The following is a 14,159-nucleotide window of genomic DNA, read 5'->3' on the forward strand; positions in this document are numbered from 1 at the left end:
ACAGACAAAGACAAACACCATGTGATCTCATTTATACGTGGGACCTAAAAAACCGGAACTCAAAAATATACAGCAAATAGACTGGTGGTTGCCAGAGATGGTGTAGGGAGTGGGCGAAATGGATATAGGGGGTCAAAAGGTACAAGCTTCCAGTTATAAAATAAGTTCTGGGGATGTAAGGTACACAGCACGGTGACTACAGTTGACAGTACCATTGTATATTTGAAGGTTGCTGAGAGTATGTCTTAAAGATTCTCATCCTAAGAAAAAAAAAGTTGTAGCTATGTGAGGTGACAGATGTTAACTAGATTTACTGTGGTGATCATTTCATAATATATACAAATATCAAATCATTATGTTGTACACCTTAAACTCATACAGTGTTGTGTGTCAGTTATATCTCAATGAAACTGGGGAAAAAAGAGTTGGGTTTTTATTTTCTGAATATTATTTTTTGACTGAACTTTCTCCTAAGCATGATGAGAAACCATGGAGGGTTTTAAGCCAGCACCTGCCATGATTGGATTTGCCTGTGGATCAGTGTTAATGTTCTGAGTATAAGCAAACCAGGCTTCTATTTTGATTGTCAGATGGGGGGATTTCCCTCTTGGGACAAATAACCGATTTGGTTGAGGACCATTCTGCTGTTGTTATCATCAAGTGTAGGTTTATTATAGGGTCTTTCTGCAAACATAGGAGACTCTAATCATGGCAGCGTCCATTTTTGTTAAGATTGAAAGCAGTGGCTAATAATTTATTGTAAAGGAATCTAAACTAATGAACTCCACTTACAATTAAAATGTTTGAGAAAGCTCTCTTTTCTCCTGGGTCTCCCCAGGAGGCCCAGCTCCGACAAAGGTGGCACCACTCAGCCATCGGGCAGATTGCTCATCGACTGTGTCAAGTGTCAGAAATTGGGCGATCTCTCGAAAAAAAAGAAAAAAAAGGGAGGGGAAGATACCAGCATCCATTTCCATAAATTATTGAATGTGAATTTAACATCTTCTCGTTGGAGAAGTGTTGAAATTGCACAAGGTAATTGGCGAGTCGGGGAAGCAGTGTTGGGACTGCAGACAGCAGAGTCATTGTTGTTCTGTGGAGGGCAGAGTGAGGGGGCCCTGCTCCCTGGGGCAGCCACGCCCATCCAAGTGGGTCTCAGCCAAGAAGGGCACCTGGAATTATGCCAGAACCTTCCTCCGTTATCTCCTTTAACCCTCACAGCGCTTTTGGGGGCCCTTATCACCTTCCCTCAGGTAGGAAACTAAGGCTCCGAGAGGTTGAGTGACCTGCCAGAGGTCATGTGGCTAATAGGTGGCTGTGTTGACTTTTCGGTCTAGGTGTTTCGAATTCATGACGCCATTGTGCCTTCCTGTGACTTGTAAACATTCTTCACTTTAGTTGTCATTTCCTCAGTGTTTATACTCCAGCAAAATCATTCCAACTGATACGGTAGAAAGAGTGTGATTCCCCCCACCACCACTTGGTAGAATTAATACTCAGCTTTAGACAACTGATAGATTATTGAATTGGGAAATAATGATTCCTCCCTCCCTTCCTTCCTGCCTCTCTTCTTTCCTTTTTCTCACCAGTATGCATCCTTCAAGTTTCTGCTGAAACATCGTCTACTCACTAAAACGTCTCGTGGCTGTTTTACTTCAAATGGCAATCTGTGTGAGCCCTCAATGCTCGTTCTGTTTTTTCTTTTTTTCCCCCCATAGCGCTTGTCGTCTTCTAACATACCTATATAATATTGTATACAACATATATAAGTTATTTGTATTATCTTTACTATTTATTATTTGTCTCCCCCAAACAGAATTTTAAATCTCAAGAAGGAAAGAATCTTTGGTGTGTTTCATTTGCTTTGAACAAGGTCTGGAATGTAGGAGGTGCTTAATAAATACTTGTTGCTTGAATGAATGAATGAATGAATACCCGTTCTATGGCCTCTTATAGTTTAATGAAAATCAACAAGGACAGCAAACCAAGCTTATTGCACACATCCAAATTCTCAGTGTTTGCAATATTCTCTCCTTTAATTTTCATGACATAGCAACTGTTATTATCATCATTTTACAGATGAGGAAACTAAGGCCCAGAAAAGTAGAATAGCTTGCCCAAGGCTACACTTCTAAAGCTACGTTAAAAATGAATTTTGTTGAGGTATAAATTTCATATAATACAGAGCATCCACGTTCAATGTGCAGTTGAGAAGTGGATACACCCATGTGACTATCACCCAAGCGAGATGCAGAACCTCTCTATCACCCCCAACAATTCACTTGTGCTACTTTGCAGTCGATATCCTTCAGCCCCTGGTAACCCCTAATCTGTTTTCTGCCCTTATACTTTTGCCTTTTCTAGAACGTGTTATACAATGGCATCATATAGCGAATGCTCATTTATGCCTGGCTCTTTGGCCCAGCATAATTATTGGAGATTCATCCGTGTTGCTCTGTGTACAACCGTTCATTCCTTTTTCAGCACTGGGGCTGTTCTGTAATATGGGTAGGCCATAATTTCTTTATCCGTTTCCCTGTTGGTGGACGTTTGGATTGTTTCTGGTTTGGGTCTGTTGGAGATAAAGCCACTGTGAACATTCATGTACCAGCTTTGTGTGGACGTCTATTATCGTCTCCTGGGCAGATGACTAGGAGTGGGCTGGCTGCACTGTACCGTCGCTCTGTGTTTAACTTTAGAAGAAATGGCTATAAACGCTTTTCCAGAGTGTTCGTAGTGCTTTGCGTTCCCACCAGCAGCATGTGAGAGTTCCAGCGGGCTGACATCCTCCCCAACCTTTAGTGTGGTCAGTCTTTTTAACTCTCAGCATTGAATTGGGTGTCCAGCAGTGCTTCCTTTTGGCTTACATTTTCGTTTCCCAAACGACTAATAACGTTGATCGTTTTTCATGTGCTTATTGGCCAGTAATGTATCCTCTTTGGTGAAGTATTTCTTCGGATCGTTTGCCCATTTTTAATTGGATTGTTTGTCGTATTATTACTGAGGTTAAATGATGCTTTATATATACTGTTTTTATGCATTTGTACGTTTATACATTGTGAACATATTTACACATTTACATTATATAATATGATTTTTCCCCCAGTATGTGGCCAGTCTTTTCATCTCCTTAATGGTGTCTCAGAACCCCCTTTTTTTTTTTTTTTTTTTGCGGTACACAAGCCTCTCACTGCTGTGGCCTCTCCCACTGAGGAGCACAGGCTCCGGACGCGCAGGCTCAGCGGCCATGGCTCACGGGCCCTGCCGCTCCGCGGCATGTGGGATCTTCCCGGACCGGGGCACGAACCCATGTCCCCTGCATTGGCAGGCGGAGTCTCAACCACTGCGCCACCAGGGAAGCCCTCAGAACCACTTTTGAACCACGGTCTGTCTGCCCTTCATTCCTTTCCACTTTCCCAAGTAAGGTCCATCTCGAGGAATTAGACCCTCAAGGGGTAAGAAAATAATCGTGAAAAATAACTAAAATACCCAGAGGAAAAACACAATCCTGGCCTGTGTTTGTTCAGTGGGTTCAGAAGCGAAATTTCCCTAATGTGAGGCTGAGGGAGGTGGAGAGAGAGTTAATCACTAGCCCCGGCTCAGTGTTATTTTAATTAAGCATAATAAGAGTAATGCAGTTATGCACCTCTTAGGATTTATGGCTTAGCTATTGGTATGGCACGGAGAGGATTTCAGGAGCAAATATAAGTGATGGAACCCCAGGGACTTTTCCTGTCTTGCTGGGTTGTCCTGTAACCCCACAGGGTGGGAGGTGGTGCTGTGATGCGGTGGAAACAGCAGAACAGGGCAGGGGTGGGGCTCTCGGGAGACCTGGATGTGTTACTTGGAGCAGGTGCTCTCCCCTCTGGACCCCAACCTCCTCACGTGAGGAGGATTTGATGCAGCAATGTGTTGGTGAACGTTTAACGCTTAATAAATGCTTCTCCAAAAAAAAAGTACCTGTATGTATATACATGTATATATATGTACTATGTATATATACACATGTATATATGTATTTGCATATATTCATGTGCTTATAAAGTTACTGATATTAGTGACGTATAAGATACAATTTAAAATAATAAAACATAGGATATTATGCATTCCACATAGCCAAATAATTTTCACAAAATGCTTTTGTTGATTTTTGCCCAACTCTCCTATCAGTATCCAACCAGCAGTTACAACTGACAAATGAATGTGGTTCTGACATGAATATTGGTTGATATTTTTGTTTATATTAAAGAAGAAGATGAAAGTGAAACAACAAAGACATATGTCAGGACGTTATACATTCATCAATGGCATGAGTGACTTCTTTGCTGAATTGGATAACAGCGTTTGAATACTGGAAGACTGTTTCCTTGACTTTTGCTCTATTCACAGTGTAACAGCTGTATATACGATGCGCTTAATTGTTGACATTTTCGCCACTATTCTCTTAAGTCTAGACAATCAACAAAACAATAGATTGAGCTCTGATGTGTAGTGTTGGCCAATGTCTATGGTGTAAAGACTCCTACTTTGACCTGTGTTAAGCTACCCATGTGATGTCAGTGAAACTGGGTTTCAGAAGAGCTGTGTGGTTGTATGCCCTTATGTGGTATACCCACTTTACAGATACAGGAGATATAAATAACCTCAGAAGTATACATAATAGTAAAACATAGTAAAATACTTAGGAAGAGGTGGTTTGAGTATTTATGACCTTTATTTTTAATATAATTTATTTAATAGAAATTTATATAATTTAATTTTTAATTATGGCTGTGTTTTAATAACCAGCTTGGAAAATTCCTAAAAATGTTAGAGTCAGCTCTTGGGAGGGTATGAGCTGGTGGTAGCACGACAGTGGTTTGATGAGATTCAACCCAGTGTCCATAGCCAGGTGAGACTTCCAAGAAGGGCCAGCACTTCAGAACTTCCCGTCCCATGTCGCTCTCCCCTCCCAGCCAGGGCCAGGCCACTTCCTCTCTGAGAGAAGCAGATGCAGAGAAGTATATTAATCCGCTTGGGCTGTCATAACAAATACCACAGATTGGGTGGCTTAAACAACAGACATTTATTTCTCACAGTTCTGGAGGCCAGAAGTGCATGATCAAGGTGCCAGCAGCATTGTCCTGGCAGGGCCTCTCTTCCTGGCTTGTAGACGGCCACCTTCTAGTTGTGTCCTCACATGACCTTTTCTCTGTGCACCACGCTCGTGGCGTCTCTTCCTCCTCTTGTAAGGACACCAGTCCTATTAGATCAGGACCCCATCCTTATGACCTCATTGAACCTGAAACACCTCCATAAGGTCCCTATCTCCCAATGCAGTCACATTGGAGGTTAGGACATCAACAGATGGATTTGGCGGGGAGGACACCGTTCAGTCCATAACAAGCAGTTGGGTGTTTCTGCTCTGCCACAGGAAAGGAAGAGAAACAGACAGGTGACGAGGCGGTACTTGATGCCAGAGGCAGGGCTGGGGATCCTTTCCTGCGGTCTCCAGAGTGTGTCAGGGCCAGATGCCGGCCAGGCCGAGAGAGGAGGGTGCGGGGGGAAAGTGTAAAGACAGATTTTGCAGGGCTGATAACCCAAGCCCAAGGGTGGGGGGGATGTGACAGTGCCCTTGGCTCTCACATCACTGGCATGGTTAGGACCCTCGCCATTGGAACAGTGTCACCCTGCATGGGCAGTGGAGCACAGGAGTCAAGGCCATGGGCATAGAGCCAGGCTTTCTGGGCTGCAAGTCCGAGCTGACCATTTACTAGCTGAGGGACCTTAAGCAAGTTACTGACCCTCTCTGTGCATCCGTGTTCCCATCTAAAGACTACAAATAATGCCGGTACCTTCCTCAAGGGTTGCTATGAAGATTAAATGAAAAAACATATATTTGTACTTATAATTAGAATATAAGTGCCTGGCTCCTTGTAAGTGATGTGTCAGTGTTATCTTTCGCAGCTGCGTTTACGATCTGTTTCCCTTTCTCTAGTGTGTGTCTTTGAGAAGATGGATCCCGTGTCTCCTCTGTCTTTGAACCCCCAGCCCCTAGCACCATATCTGGCACTTAATAAATGTCCAATAAGCCTGTTGAATTACAGATAAATGTCGAAGTGCTTTGGAATGATTAAACAGCCAAGGAAACAAAATTCTTTCATACATGGAATCATCCAATTATTAAATCATACATTCATTTAACAAATAATTTTTAACAGCTTGATTGAAAAATATTTCACATTACATACAATCCATCCATTTAATATATATAATTCAATGGTTTTTAGCGTATTCACAGAGCTGTGAAACCACCACCATAATCAATTTTAGAACATTTCATTACCCTGAAAAGAAACACCATACCCATTACCAGTCATTCTCTGTTTCCCCCTAAACCCCCCATCCCTAGGAAATCACTGGTCTACTTTCTGTCTCTATGGGTTTGCCTCTTCTGGACATTTCATTTGTGTTGTATCATATGATATGTTTTCTTGTGACTGGCTTCTTTCACTTAGCTTAATGTTTTCAAGGCTCGTCCATGTCATAGCATGTGTTGGTACAACAAAATTTTTTTTTTTCAATTTTTAAACATCTGCTGAACTCTGTGAGATAAACCAGAGAATGTGCCATAAAAGTCATATCGTCTGGAAAATACGTGTTCACATAAAGAGCTGCACATGACTGTTTTAGCAGCTAAGGGCAGCTCTGGGCTAAGCATTTCACAGTCTCTTGTTTATTCCTCTTACCTTCTCAGTGAGGTAGGTATTACTGTTTACCTATTTCACAGATAAGAAAACTGAGGCTCAGAGAGGTTAGTAGCTTGCTCAAAGTCCTCACACGGTAAGGAAATAATCAAGCTAGGATTGAGACACTTGTTTTCACGTGCTGGCTATGCCATCTCCCTTCTACAAACAAAACACTCACAAAAACATTCCCCAGATCCATAGGAAACCTGGCCTCTCGCAGCTGCACCGTTGCCTGTGTTCTCAGGTTGATCCACGGGGCCGAGTGTCGGTTTTAATTTATGAAAAGTACAGAAAAAGGAAGATGTTGGCTCTGCCTGCCTTTCTAGCCCGCCTGTGGGAACAGGGCCCGGGTGGACAGAATTAGCTTTATTAATGTCTCATTTCCCGGGATCAATATTTGGCAGTGCCTTCCTGTCTTTACACGGCTGGATGGAAATTAAAAACGAACACGTGTGATGCAGTGAATCCAATGGCAGAACCAGGGATGGCTTTGGAGCCGACCTCCTTCTGGAGCCCACTGACATCATGATCCGGGGCCTGGGAAGTGAGTGTCCGGGTGTGTGTTTTCAAGAGTGATTTTGATCAGGGAAAAAGCTCCAGCTTTTAAGCCTCAGCGTTGTGGACCCTCTAAGGCCAAACCAACAGTGCTTCATTCCAACATGCAGACACTGGAAAGGAGAATGTCTCAAGGTCAGGCCACCCCCAGGAGAGGACAGCAGCCTGACAAGGTCACGGCCAGGAGATATTTACCTTGTGAGTCAGCTATCACAGGTCCCACACGGGCTCAGATACTGCCTGCTGCAACATTCCTGGGAGGCAGACATCAGCTAGGAAAGCAAAGTGCTGTCATCTCCTGGATGCCTGCTGCACCCTCGGCCCTTTGAGGCCATCCTCTGACCTTCAGAGCTCAGCAGTCCTCGTGATGCCCACTTTCCAGATGAGGAAACCAAGGCATGAGAGGAGAAGTGAGCTGTGCAAGCTTCTGCAGGAGTAAGCAGTGGAGCTGGGATTCTTAACCCAGGTTGATCTGGCTCCCAAGTCAACACCAAGTGATTCACTGACAACAAGAAACAGAAATGTCTGGCGGATGGGAACCTGGTAGCTCCCTGTAAGGAAGAAATACAGCTGGAGGCCGCAAACGATGGACACAAGTCTAATCCTGTTGGCAGCGTTGTTTTGTTTGGCCTGAAGAGTGTTTCTTTAAGAACATTTGAATTTATTACCAGCTCTTAAAAATAGGGAGTTTTCATATAGAATGCAGATTTCTGGCTCCTCTTGGGAAACCAGAAGATCTGGGAACAGTCAGTTGGAGCCGAGGATGACTGCCCTTTCTAGAAGGAACAGGAACCATCTGGAGTGCCATGGCCCCTGCTCAGCCAGGGGCCTGCTCTATGGGAAATTACATGATCCCACAGCTGTACAGGGAGGCTGGGCCCAGCCAGGGACGTTCCTGGATACCAACGTGGAAGGGTACCAGCCTGACGGAACTTCCTCGGTGTATTGGTTTGCTAGGGCTGCCCTAACAAAGTACCACGCACTGGGTGGCTTAAACAACAGAAATTTATTTCCTCACAGTTCTGGAGGCTAAAAGTCCAAGGTCAACGTGTCAGCAGGGTTGGTGTCTTCTGAGGCCTCTGCTTGGCTTGCAGATGGCTGTCTTCTCCCTCTGTCTTCACTCTGAGGGCGTCTCTGCCCTAATCTGCTCTTCTTATAAGAACACCAGCTGTACTGGATTACGACCCACCCTAATGACCTCATTTTAACTTGGTCACCTCTTTAAAGGCCCTCTCTCCAAATATAGTCCCATTCTGAGGTGTAGGAGGGTAGGACTTCAATATACGAATTTGAGTTGGGCCACAATTCAGCCCCCAACGATCAGGTATTGATTGTCTCTCCATAGGGGCAGACCCCGTTTTGTAGAGTCTGAAGCTTATACAATGTTGGAAGCCTTCTTGATTAAAATTTAAAAAAAGAATATACAACTGTGAATGTAGAATTTGGTGCAGGGAGCAGAGCTCTTGGTGCCCTGCCCATGTCCCACAGGCTCTGGCACTCAGTGTCAGGACCCCCAGCTTTCTCCAAGTGCCCCTGGCCACCAACAGTGCTGGGGAAATAACTCCCACCAGAAGCCCTCAGTCAGTGACTCCCTCTCTCCAGGGTGGGACTGCTCTGAGGTGTGTGTTCTACCCTGGGCATTAACTATGTCTTTATTTTCTGTAAGGCTGTTGTTTTGACCTCTGAGGCCTTGCTGACCCTGAGGGAATACTCCCTCCCAGGGTTAGCGGATTCAAAAATGCGGCCTCGGGTGTATCTTTCAAATGCAAACCAACCAATCCGAGCACCTTCTTTGTCTATCAGGCTCTCACACTCCCAAGTCACCATCCCCTTTCCCTAACCATTCCAGGGCCAGGTACCAACCAACGAGGAACAGCCCTGTGCCCAGAGCCCACAGAAATGAGTCAAGTTAGCCAATGGTAAGCATCCTTACCCTGCCTCACCTGTTCCTTCCTGCAGAAACCACAGTAAAGGCTCTTCATGGCCCCCCACCCCCGTCCCTCTGCCTCCCGACCAACGCCTGTGCTTCTCTGTGTGGCTCCCCATGTGCTGTGCCCCCTCCTCTTGGGAACTATGAGTAACAAGCTACCCTTTTGATGGCAGTCGCCCCCTGATCTGTTGGCCTTGCCTTAGCTAAATAGTGAGAAATCTCCTATTTTAAAACATTCTGTTCCCCAAAGGCCTCCATGGGATTAAGCTCCAGATACCCACAGTGGGAGCTGGCTTGATAATGTGGCCTTTGTTGGCTGAGTGCCCTTCCAGGTCTCATTTCCCCACAGGCCTGCCAGTACACCTCCCAAATAAACCAACCATATTCCCATCCTTGTCCCAGGGGCTGCGTCCAGGGGAACCAAATGAAGTCAGCACAGAAGTGAATATTTATTTTAAATACAGAGAGGAAATAAAAGTGGAGACAGTGGCCTTAACTGATGGCCACTGAAGGATCTTACACCGACAAATTTTACAAAAACATGTGACCACATGAACATACTGTTGGGGCTCTTGGAAGGGGCCCAGGCGGCTGAGGGCCCCAATGCTCAGACTTCGTTAGTTCATGTACATCACCCTCTGACTAGGATGTGGGTTCCGTGAGTGCGGGGACAGCGCCCAGCACAGTGGCCGGCACATAGCAGGTGCTCCGTACGTGACAGTTCAGTGAATGCGTAGCCTAACGGAGCGGACTAGGTGTACCCACCTCTCTCCTGGGTGGCGCTCGATGGGCATCCTTTAAGTCCCCTTTTTGACGGTGTCTACTGGTAGTAGCCCAGCCTCCTGTAGAGGGACAATGATTTTCTTGAAATATGCTGATGTCTTCATTCTTAGAAACCTGGGAGCCAGACTATCTCTTTAGAGCCGCCTTGCAGTTTGCTGATTGGACCCACTGTGGGCTGACTATATGGTTTAACTCCAAAATGGCAGTTCTGCCTTCGTTATTTTCGAGTTCTTTGGTGGGACAGGATGGATAGGCGGGACACCTGGGCAACGAGCAAGGAGCGGTGTATTATATTGACTAACGTATGATGTGGAGCTGCACAAACCAGTTGGAGGCTTCTCAGCAGAGTGTTTTTTGGGCAAGTTACTTAGCCTCCCTGAGCCTCAGTTTTCTTATCTATAGAATGGAGCAATGATGATACCAGCTTCCAGAAGAGCAGGAAGATTCCTTGAGATAATGCATGCAGACCCTTTGCACGATGTCTGATCCATTGTCAGAGCTCAGTCAGGGGAGGCTGTTTATGGGAAACGTAATACTAAACCCAAAGACTGTTGACCCCTTGAGGCTATTGCAGTGCTATCCACAGGCCTCCGGCCAGCGTGGAGTTGTTCTCCAAGTGACATTTTACCAATCTCCAGGAGCTTGTGAAGCAATCAGCAGATGCTGTAATGTGAACAAGGCATTGTAAATGATGTGCTTTGTTTCCTGTGGGGGTGGATTCCTGGTGACTGTATCAGAGGTCAGGCCTCTCCTGACCGAACAATAGGGCTTCCTGAGGGAGACAGCCCTCTCCTGTGGTCAGTCCAGCAAGAGTGAATCACCATTTGCCTGTGACAGCTTCTGGTAACACAGAGAGGAGAAACTGAGTGAATGATCTGTAGGAGCGGAGAGGCAGAGAAAGAAAGATCAAGGGACAAGAGAGAGTGCAACAGTGAGCTTTCTCGCTTTCTCGGCAAGCTTAACACAATGGGGGTGTGGTCTGTAGGAAACAAGATTTACAGAGATGTGAAATGTGTGTGAAGTGCAGAAAGAAAAAAGAAGGAAAAAGTGAACTGAGAGAGTATAAGGAAGAAGAAAGGAGCAAAAGAAATCAGAAGTACAGGAAAATGGCACATGAATCCACAAGGTTCTGCCCCAAAGCCTGGAAATTGAGTAAATAACAGAATCTATAAGTACACATGCCACTATTTGCCATTCCTATGTCAGTGGCAGACATCACTAATCAATCATAGCACTCTTTCAACTGAGCTTAAATGTAGCCTCAGAATCCTTCTCAATCAGAGATCCAGGTTATAATCCACTAGAATAGGTGTTTGCATTGAAACCCTCTTCCTGTCTGGGTTGTAAGCTCTTGCCATGCATTATGGAGAAGGCTTGGACCAGAAGAGCAGACCAAGGCACAGAGGACCCAAGAGCAGTAAGGAGGGGGCATTAGGACTGGCACATTCCTGGCCAAGGGGCAGAAAGAATGGGCCCTTCATAGTCTCAGAGGCTGAAGCCCTGTCTCCTGCCCTGTTGCACTTATCAGACAGTTTTATTTCTCTGACAGTAAAGTTGAGAGATAAAGCTGCCAGACTGAAATGAGATTGTGTTCTAGACATCTCCAACAGTGCTGGAAAACAGTGGCAGCTCAATAAAAAAAATTGTTGAAAGAATTGAACAAGGAATGCTCAGGGGTGGTAAATATAGGGAAAAGAAATATTCATTTGCCACTGCGGGAGTGGTGCACCCTTCCTGGAGGGTGCTGTGGTCCTATATATAACCCTAAAAATGTGCAGAACTTTTGACCTGGGAATTCTATTTCTAGGAATTTTTCCTATGGGAATAGACCTTGGAAGTGCACGGTAGTTTATTTCTGAGACTTCATTTCAGTGTTGTTTTTAATATTGTAAAAATATTGGAAGCAACCTAAATGTCCAACAGTAGGGGATCAGTTCAATGAATGGTGATATATTCAGGAGATGGAAGGCTACACAGCTGTTTATTATGATGCTGTCTAGGAATATTTAATGACACATGGCTATATTTATGATATGTGATTGGTGAAGAGAGCACGTTATAAAAAAGCAAGTACCAACCTGTCTCAATAGGAAAGGCATCAGTCTCATAAAAAGGCAAGTACCTTGAAAAAAAAATTAAATATATGTATGCACATTGAAAGGAACTGGAAGGACATAGGCCAAAATGTTTTTAAAAAATGTTTATCTGCAGGTAGTTGGATAATAGGTGGTGATTATTTTTTCTTTCCACTTTTCTATGTTCAAAACATTTTCCACAGTAAACAAATTACTTTTATAATAATTCACCTGTTTAGAAGTGACTGACAAGAGGCATGTATACTTGGTCATTTTACACTGAGACACACACATCCACGTGGCGTATGTGACTCTTTAGATATTTGAACTCTGGAATACCTGATAATAATGACATGGAAATAGCTGATATGTAATAAACACGAACACTTAGTACGCAAGTGCCAGGGACTGTGTTAGGTTCTTCTCATATTTGTCTCCTTTAACCTCACAGCAAGGCTGGGAGGCAGGTTCTGTTGGTCTCTCCATTTCAGACGTGAGGAAACTGAGGCTTGGCCATGAGGTGCCGGGGCCCCATGGGTGCTGAGGGGTAGGGGAAGAATTCGAAGGCAGGAAGGCTGTCTCTAGAACACACACCTTCAACCTCCTTGCTCCATTGCCTTCAGCCACAGAAAATCTGAGCCAGAAATTTTTGAAATTCTACCATTGAACCAACGGGTATTAAGATATCACAGTAGCAGTGATTCTGAGAGCCCCAGATTAAGGTAGGTTCACATTTTTGTGTCCGTGTGTGAGTTCTTGTCAGGGAAAAAAAAAAAAAAGAGGGGATTAACGTGTCTTGAAAAGATTCCTTTTTACAATTAAGCCTTCCTTGCCTGCTTTCTGTTACCCGCACTGTCACATCACAGCGATAAATAGCGCGGGAAAGGCAGCAGCTCCTGTGTTATGTCAGGGCGTGAAGATGAGAAATCTAGCGCAGAAACCTCTTTCGCTTTGTTGGTCGTTTTCTGGGTGCTCTGTGTACATCCTCAAAGCTGCCCCTGCACTGGACATCCACTAGGATAGATATATTTTTTGTCCCTGAATGGCATGTGTAGTTTCAATATGTGTCTCCACAGAGCATTTTTGGGGGAAGTGGGGCCTGAAAGGGAGCGGGACGGAGGAAAATCTTCTCTGCCGTCAGAGGTGATCCTTGTAATCACTCTTCTACCTTTGAACAAATCAGAGCTTCTGCTCAGGGAAGGAAACTCTTGGGAGAGGCTGTTCGGGAAACTGGGGATTCTTTAAGCGAGGGTGAAGGGTCAAAAGATACCCTTAACTCTTACATGTAGAGCGGTATTTGGGACCTGGCAAAAGTATGGCTGCAGACTCGCCAGGGCAAAGGGCTCACGGACCCAGAAGGAAGGAAGTGTGGAGGATGGAAAGAACAGAGGCTTCACCTCCTGACGCGCTAGCCCTGTGACCTTGGACAAGGGGCTTCCCTTCTCCGAATTGCAGTTTCTTCATCTATAAAATGAGGAAAATGTTGGGCTCCTAGGTTTCCTCCCTCCCCCTCCCCCTCCCCCTCCCCCTCCCCCTTCCCCTCCCCCTTCCTCTTCCTTTTTCTCCTTCTTCTCCCCCACCCCTTTTCCATTCTTTTATGACTAAGTGAAACAAGATATATAAATGCATCAAATACCTGGCACAGAGGAGAAAGTCAGCAATAACCAGTGAGGCAGTGTAAATTCATGGTTGTGGCCGAGGGCTCTGGAATCCAACAAAGACAAAATGTGGTGACTCAAGACGGCTGCAGACTCTGACACTCCTCCCACTGACAGGTGGAGTCTGTGTCCCTTTCCCTGGGTCTGGCTGGACTCTGACAGCGCTGGAGAGATGCCCTCCCAGGCCTCAGGCAGCTTCCACTGGCTCCCTCAGAACTCTCTGAGAGCCCTGAGCTGCCATGTCAAAGTGCAGTTGCTGTGAGACAGCTGTGCTGGAGAGATCATACCTGTTTTCTCCAGGTGACAGTCCCAGCCGGGTTACCCAGCCTCCCGGCCAAGGCACCGATCACGTGAGAGAAGCTGTCTCGTACCCTCCCGATGAGCCCCTCCACCAGCTGAATACGACCAGGTGACCCCAGTCAACGCCACA

General features: G+C 45.3%; 1 long non-coding RNA gene across 1 annotated transcript; it reads right to left on the reverse strand.

Annotated features, from left to right (window-relative positions):
* Window positions 1-9,643: 9,643 nt before the first annotated feature.
* On the reverse strand, window positions 9,644-13,897 carry LOC116762759. Its single transcript, XR_004352336.1, has 2 exons — window positions 13,708-13,897; window positions 9,644-10,836 (listed from the first exon to the last, which is right to left on the reverse strand). It is a non-coding gene; the product is annotated as an uncharacterized LOC116762759 (long non-coding RNA).
* Between the last annotated feature and the right edge of the window lie 262 nt (window positions 13,898-14,159).

The sequence above is a fragment of the Phocoena sinus genome, chromosome 11 (assembly GCF_008692025.1).
Source record: "Phocoena sinus isolate mPhoSin1 chromosome 11, mPhoSin1.pri, whole genome shotgun sequence".
Lineage (NCBI taxonomy): Eukaryota > Metazoa > Chordata > Mammalia > Artiodactyla > Phocoenidae > Phocoena > Phocoena sinus.